General features: G+C 48.3%; 16 non-coding genes across 16 annotated transcripts; all 16 read right to left on the reverse strand.

Annotated features, from left to right (window-relative positions):
- Positions 1-2,932: 2,932 nt before the first annotated feature.
- Positions 2,933-3,005, reverse strand: TRNAV-CAC (transfer RNA valine (anticodon CAC)). The gene has a single exon. It is a non-coding gene; the product is annotated as a tRNA-Val (tRNA).
- Positions 3,006-3,084: 79 nt separating this feature from the next.
- Positions 3,085-3,157, reverse strand: TRNAV-CAC (transfer RNA valine (anticodon CAC)). Its single transcript has one exon. It is a non-coding gene; the product is annotated as a tRNA-Val (tRNA).
- A 79-nt stretch (positions 3,158-3,236) lies between these two features.
- On the reverse strand, positions 3,237-3,309 carry TRNAV-CAC (transfer RNA valine (anticodon CAC)). Its single transcript has one exon. It is a non-coding gene; the product is annotated as a tRNA-Val (tRNA).
- Positions 3,310-3,388: 79 nt separating this feature from the next.
- On the reverse strand, positions 3,389-3,461 carry TRNAV-CAC (transfer RNA valine (anticodon CAC)). Its single transcript has one exon. It is a non-coding gene; the product is annotated as a tRNA-Val (tRNA).
- A 79-nt stretch (positions 3,462-3,540) lies between these two features.
- TRNAV-CAC (transfer RNA valine (anticodon CAC)) lies at positions 3,541-3,613 on the reverse strand. Its single transcript has one exon. It is a non-coding gene; the product is annotated as a tRNA-Val (tRNA).
- A 79-nt stretch (positions 3,614-3,692) lies between these two features.
- On the reverse strand, positions 3,693-3,765 carry TRNAV-CAC (transfer RNA valine (anticodon CAC)). The gene has a single exon. It is a non-coding gene; the product is annotated as a tRNA-Val (tRNA).
- Positions 3,766-3,844: 79 nt separating this feature from the next.
- On the reverse strand, positions 3,845-3,917 carry TRNAV-CAC (transfer RNA valine (anticodon CAC)). Its single transcript has one exon. It is a non-coding gene; the product is annotated as a tRNA-Val (tRNA).
- Positions 3,918-3,996: 79 nt separating this feature from the next.
- Positions 3,997-4,069, reverse strand: TRNAV-CAC (transfer RNA valine (anticodon CAC)). The gene has a single exon. It is a non-coding gene; the product is annotated as a tRNA-Val (tRNA).
- Positions 4,070-4,148: 79 nt separating this feature from the next.
- On the reverse strand, positions 4,149-4,221 carry TRNAV-CAC (transfer RNA valine (anticodon CAC)). Its single transcript has one exon. It is a non-coding gene; the product is annotated as a tRNA-Val (tRNA).
- Positions 4,222-4,300: 79 nt separating this feature from the next.
- TRNAV-CAC (transfer RNA valine (anticodon CAC)) lies at positions 4,301-4,373 on the reverse strand. Its single transcript has one exon. It is a non-coding gene; the product is annotated as a tRNA-Val (tRNA).
- Positions 4,374-4,452: 79 nt separating this feature from the next.
- TRNAV-CAC (transfer RNA valine (anticodon CAC)) lies at positions 4,453-4,525 on the reverse strand. Its single transcript has one exon. It is a non-coding gene; the product is annotated as a tRNA-Val (tRNA).
- Positions 4,526-4,604: 79 nt separating this feature from the next.
- TRNAV-CAC (transfer RNA valine (anticodon CAC)) lies at positions 4,605-4,677 on the reverse strand. The gene has a single exon. It is a non-coding gene; the product is annotated as a tRNA-Val (tRNA).
- A 79-nt stretch (positions 4,678-4,756) lies between these two features.
- TRNAV-CAC (transfer RNA valine (anticodon CAC)) lies at positions 4,757-4,829 on the reverse strand. The gene has a single exon. It is a non-coding gene; the product is annotated as a tRNA-Val (tRNA).
- A 5,044-nt stretch (positions 4,830-9,873) lies between these two features.
- On the reverse strand, positions 9,874-9,946 carry TRNAV-CAC (transfer RNA valine (anticodon CAC)). The gene has a single exon. It is a non-coding gene; the product is annotated as a tRNA-Val (tRNA).
- A 79-nt stretch (positions 9,947-10,025) lies between these two features.
- TRNAV-CAC (transfer RNA valine (anticodon CAC)) lies at positions 10,026-10,098 on the reverse strand. The gene has a single exon. It is a non-coding gene; the product is annotated as a tRNA-Val (tRNA).
- A 79-nt stretch (positions 10,099-10,177) lies between these two features.
- Positions 10,178-10,250, reverse strand: TRNAV-UAC (transfer RNA valine (anticodon UAC)). The gene has a single exon. It is a non-coding gene; the product is annotated as a tRNA-Val (tRNA).
- Positions 10,251-15,144: the final 4,894 nt, after the last annotated feature.

Genomic DNA, 15,144 nt, shown 5'->3' on the forward strand with positions numbered 1-15,144 from the left:
ACTGTACAATTTCTTTCTTTTTACACTGAACAGATAGTCATTCGAGAACCGTACTGTCAAAAAGCGGACACTCGCTACTATCTCTTTAAAAAAACCGAATAGAGTACCAGGCATTATTTGACTGCTGATAACAAACTCTGGTAACGCATTACAAAGTCGCACTTGACACACCGCTCTTAAGAACGGGTCGTTGACGTCACGAAAGAAAAAAAATCTATTTACAAGCTGTCGCACGAAAAGGTGTGCCAGACCCAAGCCCCCATCTTTCACTCGCCGAAAAAGATTCGTGCGGCTGCAGCGTTCCCAGCTGGACGCCCAAATAAAGACAGCAAAAACTCGATGGAACTTCTGCACATACACTCGCGAACAATACAACACTTGCATAATATACCATACTTTACTAACAAAAAATAAATTGCACACTGTCGCTCTGGCGAAAATTGAGAGATGAGCCCCTTTCCACCTCTCCGCCTTTTCTCGTGTTTCTTTCACGTTTTCTAACCATAAATCATCTGTTTTCTTATAATTTTCAAGTGGAACGCCGAGGTACTTTACTGGTGTTTCAACCCATTTCACGTTAGCAAATATGTTGGGGGGTGACGGCCACTCGCCATGCCAGAACCCCAGGCACTTTTCCCAATTCACAAGGCTCCCCGTCACTTCCCCAAACCTTCTTACTACCGCAACAGCCTCCAGAAGACTCTCTTTTTCCGTACAACACACAGCTATATCATCAGCATACGCCAAGAGCTTTACCTCCGACGCATGTAATCGGAAACCATGAACCCGGTCATTTTCAATAATTGCTAGACATAACGTTTCAATATAAATACAAAATAAGAGCGGACTCGCTGGGCACCCTTGACGCACACTCCGCTGCACCTCAACTGGGCCCCCCAATCTGTTGTTGATTATGAGGCGCGTTTTGCAGTTTCGATACGCTATGGATATACCGTCTGTGATGATTGAGCCTAAATTAACATGTTCAAGTATGGCAAACAAAATGGCATGAGGTACACAATCGAATGCCTTTTCTAGGTCAAGCTGAAGGATTGCAACAGCCGACCGATAGGCATCACAACACTCAAGTACACACCTCATAGAATGAATATTAGTAAAGATAGAGCGACCCTTAATACCACAGGTTTGATGGGATCCTACAATCTGCGTTATAACTGTCTGAAGTCTGCCAGCCAATATTTTCATAAATATTTTATAATCACAGTTAGTTAAAGAAATTGGTCTGTATGAGGTCACAAGTCTTAGCTTATCCTTTTGCTCTGTTTTTGGAATGAGCACAGTATGTGCTTGGGAGAATGACAGAGGTAACGTTCCCAACTCAAATGCCTCATCAAAGACATCTTTCAACTCAGAGGAAAGGTCATGTTTGAATGCTTTGTAAAATGCCGCGCTCAGACCATCCGGCCCGGGCGACTTGCCAGGGTTAAGATCATCTATCGCCTTTTCTATTTCTGCTATTGATATCGGTGCTTCAAGAACTGCTTTTCTTTCGTCTGACAGCCGCGGCATGCGTTCTAAGAATGTTGTTTTAAACCCTTCCACATCTACTGATTTATGGGCAAACAGCCTTTCATAGAAACGAAAAAACGCTTCGCCTATGCCCTCTGTATCGGTTATCTCAACACCGTTTTCCTCTATCACGTCGATGTGCTTGCGGCGAGCATGGGCCTTTTCGATTCCCAGCGCTCGCTTTGTGGGCGTCTCCCCGGCAGCCCAAGCCTCGGCTCTGGCCCGCACGAGCGCTCCCCGATAGCGTTCTTCGTCCATCACTTCGAGTTTCTGTTTTATGCTACGGATGTCGTCTTTAAACTTGCCCGGCTCTCGACACTCAAGCTTAACGAGCCTTTCGAGCATCGTTCTTAAATTTCTTTCTTGTACTTTTTCCTCATACTTAAGGCAGCTAGATCGCTCTATGGCTTTCATTTTGACATGTTGCTTTAATAAGTCCCATTGTGCGCCAACACTGGGCATCCGTTCTGTTTTCATATCGTCTATCACCTCTTTCACAGCTTGAATAAAACATTCGTCGCTCAGGAGCTTTACGTTTATTTTCCACAAATCCCATGAAAATCTGTTTTGTTTTTCCTTGCTTCCCATCAGACATTTAACTAGACAGTGGTCCGAGAACGACACGGGTTCTACATGATACTGGGTGCACAATGGTAGCATCTCGATCGACACATAAATACGGTCAAGGCGAGCGTGACTCAGTCCTTGAAAATGCGTAAACTGCACTTCTCTCGCTCCTTCAAGGCATTCTGCTACATCATCAACATCATGTTCTGCAATTAACCGTGACAATAGCTGGCTGCTTCTATCTTTATACCCGTGCTCGTTGCTTCGGTCTCGAGCGTTCAAAACGCAGTTAAAATCTCCCAGCATAAGAACATGTTTGTCTTTACTCAGATACTGCGCAATGCCAAGAAAAAATCTGTGCCTCTCTTCTGTACCGTTCGGCGCGTAAACACATATTACCCTCCAATTGACCTCACTATAATGAAAATCAACAACGACCAATCTGCCACTTTGGCATGAATAAACATTATCTACAACAAGGCCCGCTAACTTTTTCAAAAATAGTAGGCATCCCGCTGACTTGCCCACCGCATGACTCACTGCCACATAATAACGAGACGTAAAGCGAAGCATCATGCTTCGGGTCTCCTCCTCCCCTTCAACTTTTGTTTCTTGCACGGCCAAAATGTCGAGGTCGTGGTCCGCCAACAATCTATACACTTGGTTCTGCTTTTTCTTTGCGGCCAGGCCTCGAACATTTAACGTTGCCAAACTAAACGACAGCTTGTGTGCTGATAACCACTACACCACGGGAACGGAGCACGGAGAGGGCTATTTCTCTCCCTCTTTTCTTCTGCGTATTTGCGATCGCAAAGAAAACAAAAGTGTAGTGCACTGTTCCCGCCCGGGATCGAACCGGGGGCCTTGCGCGTGTGAAGCGCACGTGATAACCACTACACCACGGGAACGGAGCACGGAGAGGGCTATTTCTCTCCCTCTTTTCTTCTGCGTATTTGCGATCGCAAAGAAAACAAAAGTGTAGTGCACTGTTCCCGCCCGGGATCGAACCGGGGGCCTTGCGCGTGTGAAGCGCACGTGATAACCACTACACCACGGGAACGGAGCACGGAGAGGGCTATTTCTCTCCCTCTTTTCTTCTGCGTATTCGCGATCGCAAAGAAAACAAAAGTGTAGTGCACTGTTCCCGCCCGGGATCGAACCGGGGGCCTTGCGCGTGTGAAGCGCACGTGATAACCACTACACCACGGGAACGGAGCACGGAGAGGGCTATTTCTCTCCCTCTTTTCTTCTGCGTATTTGCGATCGCAAAGAAAACAAAAGTGTAGTGCACTGTTCCCGCCCGGGATCGAACCGGGGGCCTTGCGCGTGTGAAGCGCACGTGATAACCACTACACCACGGGAACGGAGCACGGAGAGGGCTATTTCTCTCCCTCTTTTCTTCTGCGTATTTGCGATCGCAAAGAAAACAAAAGTGTAGTGCACTGTTCCCGCCCGGGATCGAACCGGGGGCCTTGCGCGTGTGAAGCGCACGTGATAACCACTACACCACGGGAACGGAGCACGGAGACGGCTATTTCTCTCCCTCTTTTCTTCTGCGTATTCGCGATCGCAAAGAAAACAAAAGTGTAGTGCACTGTTCCCGCCCGGGATCGAACCGGGGGCCTTGCGCGTGTGAAGCGCACGTGATAACCACTACACCACGGGAACGGAGCACGGAGAGGGCTATTTCTCTCCCTCTTTTCTTCTGCGTATTTGCGATCGCAAAGAAAACAAAAGTGTAGTGCACTGTTCCCGCCCGGGATCGAACCGGGGGCCTTGCGCGTGTGAAGCGCACGTGATAACCACTACACCACGGGAACGGAGCACGGAGAGGGCTATTTCTCTCCCTCTTTTCTTCTGCGTATTTGCGATCGCAAAGAAAACAAAAGTGTAGTGCACTGTTCCCGCCCGGGATCGAACCGGGGGCCTTGCGCGTGTGAAGCGCACGTGATAACCACTACACCACGGGAACGGAGCACGGAGAGGGCTATTTCTCTCCCTCTTTTCTTCTGCGTATTTGCGATCGCAAAGAAAACAAAAGTGTAGTGCACTGTTCCCGCCCGGGATCGAACCGGGGGCCTTGCGCGTGTGAAGCGCACGTGATAACCACTACACCACGGGAACGGAGCACGGAGACGGCTATTTCTCTCCCTCTTTTCTTCTGCGTATTCGCGATCGCAAAGAAAACAAAAGTGTAGTGCACTGTTCCCGCCCGGGATCGAACCGGGGGCCTTGCGCGTGTGAAGCGCACGTGATAACCACTACACCACGGGAACGGAGCACGGAGAGGGCTATTTCTCTCCCTCTTTTCTTCTGCGTATTTGCGATCGCAAAGAAAACAAAAGTGTAGTGCACTGTTCCCGCCCGGGATCGAACCGGGGGCCTTGCGCGTGTGAAGCGCACGTGATAACCACTACACCACGGGAACGGAGCACGGAGAGGGCTATTTCTCTCCCTCTTTTCTTCTGCGTATTTGCGATCGCAAAGAAAACAAAAGTGTAGTGCACTGTTCCCGCCCGGGATCGAACCGGGGGCCTTGCGCGTGTGAAGCGCACGTGATAACCACTACACCACGGGAACGGAGCACGGAGAGGGCTATTTCTCTCCCTCTTTTCTTCTGCGTATTCGCGATCGCAAAGAAAACAAAAGTGTAGTGCACTGTTCCCGCTCGGGATCGAACCGGGGGCCTTGCGCGTGTGAAGCGCACGTGATAACCACTACACCACGGGAATTTTTTTTATTTTATTTATTATTACCTTTCTCAGGAATGAAACAAAGCGATACAATCACAAATCCACACTACATAAGGTAATTAAAAAACGCTTGCCCGCTTTGGGTAAGCGTGGGTATTTAAAAGCGCTTCAGGTTTACAAGAGCATCTAATACAGGTATCCATGATGGTGGATCAATCTGTGCTTTATACATCTCACGAATAAACGCAATACTTTCTTTGAAGTACTCTCTGGCTGGCTGTGCATTCATATCTGCATGATACACTGCCATTCTCGTTTTCCAGATGCTGTGAAGACATAAAGCCATAATCATATCATGCGGCACTCCTTCGTCATTATCGGTTGGGAGGAAGCGGATGCCATATGGGGTAATCGGTAACTCTTTTTTTAAAGTACGTTGCAGTATGTCCCATAAGAAGGTGGCATCTATGCAATCAAGAAAAATATGGTCGATAGTTTCTGGTTGCTTGCACAATAAGCAGTTTATCGTCCAAGGCACGAAGATACCCTTCTGCTCCAACCACGGTTTAACGGGCAGAGTTCCGGTGTGCAAGTAAAAGAAAAACGTTTTCACCGTGGACCGTACTGGCATCCGCTTCACCCTTTTCAGTACGTCTTTGCCTGCTCCTATTTCAACATGGTGCGATACAGTGGTTCTGGCATACATACATCAACAACATCTTTGTACAGTTTCTTTCGTGTGACATTGCTTAGATACTGTAATGAGAACCGTGCTGCGAGGAACTCGTAAGACCAGACGACTTCTCGCAGGAAGCCTCGTACTTTCGGCCCATCAACCCGATCAGACGACACAATAAACGCTGGCATAACGTCACACAATCGCATTTGAATCACAGTACGTAGGAAAGCATTGCTTTGCTCTCGCATAAAGAGAAATCTGTACACTACCTGTTTTAGAAACAAATGCGCCAAGCCCAGTCCGCCACTTTTCACTGACCGGAATAAATTTGTGCGGCTTGTACGTTCCCAAGTTGATCCCCATATATACACTGCTAGCACTCTGTGGAGTCTTTGAATGCTTGCTCTCGTCGCACACAGTACTTGCAGAACGTACCAAATCTTGGCTACAAGAAAAAGGTTACATACTGTTGACCTTGCAAATATAGATAAGTCTCTCCCTCCAAATTTGGTCGATTTTTCTTTTATTTGTTCCGCTTCATTTCTCCAATAATCACTAGTGTCTTTGTAGTGATTTAAAGGAACCCCGAGGTATTTCGTTGGCGAAACTGTTCACTGCATGCTTTCAAAGACGTCCGGGGTATCGTCCCAATCCCCATGCCAAAAGCCCAAAGATTTGCTCCAGTTGATAACGCTTCCGGTCACTTTACAAAAACTCCTCGCCACACTGATGGTATTCCTGACACTGTCTTGGTCAGAACAAAAAACTGCAATATCGTCAGCGTACGTAAGTAGCTTAACCTCGCTTGTGCTCAACCTAAAACCTTTTATTGCACTCGATGACATGATTTTCAAACAGAAAGGCTCCAGGTACAGCGCGAACAGTAAAGGAGACAAAGGGCATCCTTGCCTAACAGAGGACTTTATCTGGAAACTGGCAGTTAATGATTTATTAATTTTAATCCTGCTAGAAATGTCTGCGTAACACATTTCTATACCTTCTGATAGGACCTTCCCGACATTGATGTGTTCTAGAATGTTGAAAAGGACTTTATGCACAACTCTGTCGAATGCCTTCTCTAAATCCAGTTGTACCATGGCGACCTTCCCGCAGTACGCATCACAGCACTCCAGGACTGTTGTAGCCATGTGTATGTTTGTTACAATGGACCTTCCTTTTATGCCGCAAGTCTGATGCGGCCCCACAAGCATGGTTATAACACTTTGCAGTCTCCTGCCCAAAACTTTAGCGAATATCTTGTAGTCCGTATTCGTTAGGGTTATCGGTCGACAGGCTCGTACAGAGAGCAAGGCAGCTGGATCCTCTGTTTTTGGAAAAAGTACAACATGGCTCTGCCTGAAAGAAGGAGGCAACTTCTTTATTCTGTATGCCTCCTTTATTACGTTATGCAGGACAACTGCTATCTCCGTTTTAAAAGCCTTGTAGAATTCTGAGCCAAAACCATCAGGGCCTGGCGATTTCCCTGTACTCAATTCATCGATTGCCCCCTCAAGCTCTGCAACGCTGATTGGTGCTTCGAGATTCCTTTTAACTTCTGCTTCAAGTTTTGGCATGTGTCTCAAGAAATCGCTTTGAAAACCTTCCGCAATCTGTGGTTCGTGGCCTACTAAATCACGATAATAATCAACAAATGCGCGACCTATCAGTTCCTCGTCTTGCACAACTTCATCTCTGTACATTATCGCTTTTATTTCGTTGCGCGACGCATAGCTTTTTTCATCTGATAGAGCGCGTTTGGTGGGGGTTTCACCCATATACATTTTTTCCGCACGCGCTCGTACAACTGCGCCCCTGTACTTTTCTGTATTAATAATTTCCAGTTTGTTTTTAATTTCTTTTATTTCTCTGGCAAAGTTACCCGGAGCTGTAGTTTCTACATTTAAATAAAAATCAAGCTGGCTTTGGAGCTCAGTTTCTTCTTTGTTTTGCTTCCTCCGCAACGCCCCGGCTCTTTCGATGGCTGAGATTTTTGCGTTTTCCTTAAAATGTTCCCATGCCTCCGCATAACACTCCGGTTCATTTGCTAGTAGGTCTCCAATTTTTCCTTTTGTTTCCTTCATATATACCTCATCATTGAGGAGTTTAACATTGAATTTCCACAGCTGCCAGTTAAATTTCGCCGGTTTCCTCGGACCTAGCGCACACACAACCAAACTATGGTCGCTAAAGAAAACGTTTTTAACGTCATACTTATTGCAGACGGGTGCCAAATCTGCCGAAACATAAATACGATCTAATCTAGCGTGGCTGTCCCCCTGGTAGTGGGTAAACCGAGGCAATGTGCCATTTGACAGGAAGCACCCTACATCTTCTAACAGGTGACCTTCAGTCAGCGCATTTAGTACCGACACACTCGCATCTCGTATCGGTGCATCTCTTGTCCTGTCTTCTACTCTGGTTACGCAATTAAAGTCCCCCATCATTATAATTGCCCTGTCACAATTCAGATAATGTTCAACACTTTCGAAAAACAATCGGCGCTCACTTGATGCATTTGGAGCATGTAAACAAACTATTCGGAACTTCTGGGCTTGCAACGTTATGTCGCATACAATAAGTCGTCCAGTGTCACACGCGTACACACTATCAACAGGTATGCCTGTGGTGTGCTTCAGAAACAGCGCACAACCACCGGCTGTACCTACTGCATGCGCAACGCATACATTGTAGTACGCCCTAAAAGGTTCAACCATGCGGTTTGTTCCTTCCTGACTTTCGATCTTCGTTTCCTGTATGGCAATTACGTCCAAGTCATTTTCCATAAAAAGTCGACTCAGTTGGTATTGCTTTCTCCGTGTCGACAGGCCCCGCACGTTAAGAGTGCCTACATAAAGAGGCGTTTGGAAAGTAACAGCCATTTTTTTTTATAAACACAAACCGCATAGTATCCCTTGCTTATCACAAGACGGCAAAACACTCACATTTTTTATATAAAATCCCAGTCGTTCCAGCCATTTTGATTAGAATTTAGACCTCGCCGTGACGACGTCAACACACTGTCTTTCCGGTCCCTTCCGCTGATAGTGTCCGGTTGGAAAAAAAGAAGGCTCGACACCTTGTCACGTCGCCGGCGGGGCCGGCGGTTTCCGCTCGGGCCGTGGCTCGAGCGGTATTTTCGGTGCGGGTTTAAATGTAGTCCTTCGATGGGGTGTCGTTTTCACAGGCGGCTCATCCGTTGCATTCTGGTCGGTCTTGTGCCCTTCCTTGCCATCCTCATGGAGTCGTTTTGGTGCAGGGCTGCTGGTACTTGCCATAATGACGTCCGTAGTATCAGGGCTTTGCTGGACACTCGCGTCAGGTGCAATGTGTTGGCTCGTTGGAGCGCCCATCGCCAGTGTCTCTACAGCCTCTGTTGAAGCGATGGCTGTGTCTTCCGCAATAATGACTGCAGCCTTTTGCTTCACATGTGACTCGTTTGCTGCACCAATAGTTCGCGAGCTGTCTGCCTCGGGGGTAGTTTCGGCCGCGTCTGCCTCGTCCATTAGATGTTCCGTTGACAGTTCATCGCTTGCTTTGACTCCGGCCACGTTTGCGTAGGTTCGCACGCAGACGCTTTCATCGTGGCCATATCGCCGACATTTGGCACAACGCGGTACCCGGCAGTCGCGCCTGATATGGCCTGTGACATGGCACCTCAAGCATAGCGGTGGGCGTCCCGGCGCAATGAGTAGAGCCATGATTCCTGCAACCCGCAACTGATGGGGTAAATCTTCTAGAGTTACACCAGGCTTGAGCATTAGACCAACCGTGCGCGTAGACGAGCCTTTGTCAGCTATTCCCTGCACTCGCCAGCGCTCCTTGTAGATATCGCTTGTTTTCCCGTACGGTGCTAGAACAGAGCGCACTTCTTCGTCCGGAACATTATGTAGCACCCAGTAAAGCTTGATGCTCACTTCTTGATTTTCGGGGTCAACCACAAGGCACCGTTTCTCCTTGACCAGAACTTCCCCCATTCCTACCATCTTCTTCGTAGCTTCTGCACTTTTAAAAGTGACGGCCCAAACATGGTTCATCTGGAACGCCCCCAAAGCTATCACTTCAGGAAGCCCTCCGAGATGAACCAACGTGTCCCGAAAGTCTTCTACACGGTAAGGCCTGGCTTTCAAATCCCCGTGAAGAAAAACAGTATTCGCTACAGACGCACCTGTTGGCAGCGACGGCAGAATAACTTGATAGTCCAGGGCTTCATCAGCAAAAAACCTGTTTCCGCAGCCCTACTGGGCCGCTGATACCGCTCCGGCGGAGCACATTCCACACACGTCCGCTTGCTATCACGGCCGGAAGTATAATCTCACCACGGGAACTGATCACGCAGACGGCTATTTCTCTCCCTCTTTTCTTCTGCGTATTCGCGATTGCAAAGAAAACAAAAGTGTAGTGCACTGTTCCCGCCCGGGATCGAACCGGGGCCCTTGCGCGTGTGAAGCGCACGTGATAACCACTACACCACGGGAACTGAGCACGCAGACAGCTATTTCTCTCCCTCTTTTCTTCTGCGTATTCGCGATTGCATAGAAAACAAAAGTGTAGTGCACTGTTCCCGCCCGGGATCGAACCGGGGGCCTTGCGCGTGTGAAGCGCACGTGATAACCACTACACCACGGGAACGGAGCACGCAGACGGCTATTTCTCTCCCTCTTTTCTTCTGCGTATTCGCGATTGCATAGAAAACAAAAGTGTAGTGCACTGTTCCCGCCCGGGATCGAACCGGGGGCCTTGCGCGTGTAAAGCGCACGTGATAACCACTACACCACGGGAACGGTTTTTTTTTCTTTATTGCCTGCTTAGACATTAACACACACAAAAAAAATCGTATACACAGTGCACCCACATCAAATCAGGTGGGATGGTCGCTAAAATTTCTTGAGGCACACCAGCTCATCAAGGATGCTAACCCAGTCTGGGGTTTCGCCTTGTGCACGATACACTTCTCGTAATAGTGACATACTTTCAATGAAGTTCTCTCGCGCAGAGCACACATTCACATCAGCATGACGTACAGCCATTCTGGTTTTCCACAAACTGTGGAGGCCCAGCAACATGAACATGTCGAGCGGTGGCCCGTCATCACTTTCAACTGGAAGGAACCGAATTCCATAGTGGTTTATGGGGAGTTCTTTTTTAAGAGTGCGCTGTAAGATGTCCCAGGGAAAGCCAGCGTCCCAACACTCAATGAAGGCGTGTTCAATTGTTTCAGGCTTTTTACACAGCAGGCAATTGGTAGTCCAGGGTACGAATATTCCTTTCTGTTCTAGCCATACTTTAACGGGGAGGGTGTTCATGTGTAGGTGGAAAAAGAAAGTTTTCGCAGCAGGTCTCACAGGCATCCTTTTGACTCTTTTCAGCACATCTTTTTCCTGGGCCTCCACAGTGAACACTCCTATACAGTGGAATAGGTAACATGCTGTCAACTAAATCTGCGTATAGTTTCTTTTTTCTCACTGAACACAAATACTCCAGCGAAAAACGTGCGCAGAGTATTCTAAAAGATGCAACGACTTCACGATAGTAACCAGTCGCTCTTCTAGTGATAGCACTAGATGTGGACACAACAAAATCAGGCAGTTCTGTTGCCATTTTCGCCTGAATGACTGTACGGAGAAAAACATTTCTTTCATCTCGCAGGAAGAAGAACCGCGATACGATCTGTCTAATAAAGAAGTGTGAGAGCCCAAGGCCCCCATTTCGAACTGTGCGAAAAAGATTTGTTCGACTGGATCGCTCCCAAGTGGAGTTCCAGATGAAGATAGCAAACACTCGATGCATTTTTTGAACGTTTACACGGGACATGAACATTACTTGCAGTATGTACCAAACTTTGGCAATCAAAAAAACATTGCAAGCTGAAGCACGTGCAAACACTGACAATCCCCGGCCCTGCCATCCTTTTACCTTTTCTTTCATTGATTCTATTTGTCCGGTCCACAACTGTGTCGAGTCCCGATAGCACTCAAGGGGCACTCCTAGATACAGTGAAGGCACTGTAGTCCACTGCATACCGGCGAATTTTGTGGGTGTCGCGTCCCAGCTTCCATGCCATATCCCAACACTTTTTTCGAAGTTTATCTGGGCACCAGTGTACCTACAAAAGGATCTTGCAAGGCGGACAGCCTCGACCACGCTTTCCCTGTCTTCACAAAAGACGGCGACGTCATCTGCATAAGCTAGCATTTTAACTTCTGCGGCGTGCAGCCTAAAACCACGAATGTTTTCATCCCGTATGACTGCCATACAAAAGGGTTCGAGGTACAGGGCAAAAAGCAAAGGAGACAAGGGACAGCCTTGCCGTACAGACGAGCGGACTCGCACCCGCGAACTAAGACACTTATTAACTATAAGCTGCGTGTAACAGTCTTCATAAGCCATTTTAACGCCATCTACAATGACGCTCCCAACATTACAGTGCTGCAGTATAGCGAAAAGCACCTCATGTGACACCCGGTCGAACGCCTTCGCAAGGTCTAGCTGCAACATGGCCACCCGACCCCCAATGGCATCACAACATTCGAGCACATTCCTTGCAATGCGGGTATTCGTGAAAATGGTGCGGCCTTTAATGCCACACGTCTGGTGTGGCCCTACAAGCTGCTGAATCACGCTTTGAAATCGTCGAGCCAGTACTTTCATAAATATTTTGTAATCTGTGTTGGTCAGACTTATCGGTCTGTATGAACCTACTGAAAGGAGCTTTTCCCGGTCATCGGTTTTCGGAATTAATACTATGTGTGAAGTCCGGAATGAGGGTGGTACTTTTTTAAATTCATACGCCTCTGAGAGTAGTCGGTGCAATATACACGCAAACTCCTGACAATATGCCTTGTAAAAAGCGGCGCCTAGGCCGTCCGGCCCTGGTGATTTGCCTGATGGCAGTTCTTCCATCGCCCTTTCGATCTCGGATACAGCTATTGGTCTCTCAAGACTTTCTCTAACGTCGTCATCCAACCTTGGCATCTCGCTCATGAATTCACTCTCGAAGACCAGTCGAGAACGCGTCACATTGCCGAACAATTCGCGATAGTGCTCCACAAAAGCTTTCTCAATCGACGAAGCGTCTGACGTCACCTCGTTTTGAAGACGTATCTGTTGGATCTCATTTCTTGACGCGTGACGCTTTTAATCGCTCATTGCCCGTTTGTTTGGTATCTCACCCATCCATAGGCGTTCGCTTCTAGCGCGTATAACAGCTGCTTTGTATCGCTCTTCGTCGATAACTTCAAGCTCGCGTCTTACTTTCTTTACATTTTCAGCTGATAGATCGTGACCCGCATTTTCTGCGCTTGACAGATATTCTAGCTGTCTTTGCAGCTCTCTTTGTTTCTGTAATTTATCGTGCTGAAGGCTGCTTCCTCTTTCTATTTCAATGAACTTAACTTGAATCTTAAATTCCTCCCATGTGGCAGTAAAATATTCATCCTCATTTGTCATCAACTCTGTTATCTTTTCCTTAACTCTTCGCACAAATGGTTCATCGTCAAGCAGCTTTTCGTTGAATTTCCACATGTTCCAGTTGAATCGTGTTCTTTTAACTTTTTCCCCAATCGAGAAGCTTACCAAGCTATGATCCGTGAATGATTGCGGTGCGACGTTATAACTATTACAAAGGGTGATCAAGACGTCAGAAACATACACTCTGTCCAGCCTTGCTCGGCTATTTCGCTGAATGTGCGTGTACTGCGGAATGATACCATCAGTGAGGACTAGGCCCACATCTTCTAAGTTGTGGTTTTCAATTAGTCTGCTCAAAAGGAGAGCACTTTTATCTCGAACCCTTTCCCTTTTTAGTCGGTCTTCCGGAGAACACACACAGTTAAAATCACCAAGAAATATGACGAAGCGATCACATTTTAGATATTGCTCGATAGATTCAAAAAACAAAAATCGATCATTCACATTGTTTGGCGCATAATTGCATACGAGCCGCCACAAATCGTGAGAAAAAGAAGAATCTACAATAAGCAAGCGGCCAGTTTCAGAAACAGTTACACTTTCTTCAATGATACCAGCACTCTTCCGTATTAACAACGCACATCCGCCTGATGTGTCATTCGCATGGCACACGCACACATTGTAATGCGCCGTGAAAGGCGTCACCATGCGATCGGTCTGCTCTTGGGTTTCGACCTTAGTTTCTTGTAAGGCAACTACATCGAGTTCCTTCTCCATACACAAGCGGCTAAGTTGATATTGCCTCCTTCGCGCTCCAAGGCCACGAACATTTAACGTGGCAACTCTCAGTGCTCTCTCTAGTTTCCCCGCCATTTATCTGCAAAAGCAAGCCGATCGCACGGTGCCGCTAAAGAACAAGCGATCCGGACACACTGTAGAAAAAAATTGCATGCATAACTTTTGCACTGAAAACCGCTTGATCCACACGCGTACCTTTAGAGCGTACGCGAAGCCCGATTCCAAAAAGGACGCCATGTCTTCACGACGTTAGTCCGGGCGCCCCAGTAGGCGCCGGGTCCTACTTAGGCGGTTTTGCCGCCGGTCGTCTGTCCGGCGGGATGTTTGGCTTCGGGCGCACGGGCACACGACGACCCGCCTGCGCTTTTGGCGGCGGCTCGTCTTTGGCCCCGTTGTCAAGGTTGCCGTCCAGGTTGCCGTCCAGGTTGCCGCTCGAGTCCCTCGCTCTTTTCATAGCCGCATTGCTTGCACTCGGTTCTTCGACGTCCATCAAGGGAGTTGACGGTCCGTGTTCCGTGGCGGCCTCCTCGACGATTTTGCGGCCGATTCTTCTTTGGCTCCTTCGTCGCATGCCCTTTGCACTGCATCTTTCGGGCCCGTAGGCAGCACATTTACCACCTTCGTGGATTTAGCAGCCGGCACAGAAGGTGTTGCAACTGTGTCCGCCGGTGGTACTAGCACGCGGGAAGCCTCATCAACGTCAGCCTCGTCCATTAACAGGTCAGCCACGTCCGCTCGAAGCGCAGGTCCTGCGACGGATGCGTAAGTCTTGACACATTCCGTACCCTGGTGGCCGTAGCGACGGCATACTGCACATCTCGGGACACGGCAGTCACGTCGGACATGTCCGGTGTTTCGGCACTTCCGGCAAAGGGGTGCTCTGCCCGGTACCACAACTAGGGTCTGCTCACCAGCTACACGAAGTTGATGGGGCAGGTCTTCTATGGTCATACCCGTCTTCAGAACCAGGGACACCACCCGTGTCGACGATGCTTTATCTTGAACTCCTTGAACACGCCACTTTTCATGGAAAACGTCCGTGACCTTTCCGAACGGTAACAGGGCTGTCCGTATATCCTCGTCCGACACGTTATGAAGCATCCAATGCAGCTTCAGCCGCACGGCCTGATTGGCTGGATCAACGACAATGCACCGATGTTCATTCGCCTTGAGGTTATTAGTGCTTGAAAGCCTTTTCACGCCTTCGTCACTCTTGAAAGTAACCGCCCAAACGTGGCTCATCTGATACGCCCCTAGGGCGATGACATCAGCAAGTAGGCCTACGCTAGCCAACGCATCTCGGAAATGTTCCACACGATACGGCCTGGCACGCACATCCGCATGCAGAAAAACTTTAATTAAAACTATCCGACCTGTCGGCAATTGAGGCAGCAAAACTTGGTATTCCGGGTCTTCTGAGGCAAAACTCCTGGTACCGCGGCCCTGCTGGGCCGCTGAAGCCGCTCCTAC

Source organism: Dermacentor albipictus, chromosome 2, assembly GCF_038994185.2.
Source record: "Dermacentor albipictus isolate Rhodes 1998 colony chromosome 2, USDA_Dalb.pri_finalv2, whole genome shotgun sequence".
Classification (NCBI taxonomy): Eukaryota; Metazoa; Arthropoda; class Arachnida; order Ixodida; family Ixodidae; genus Dermacentor; species Dermacentor albipictus.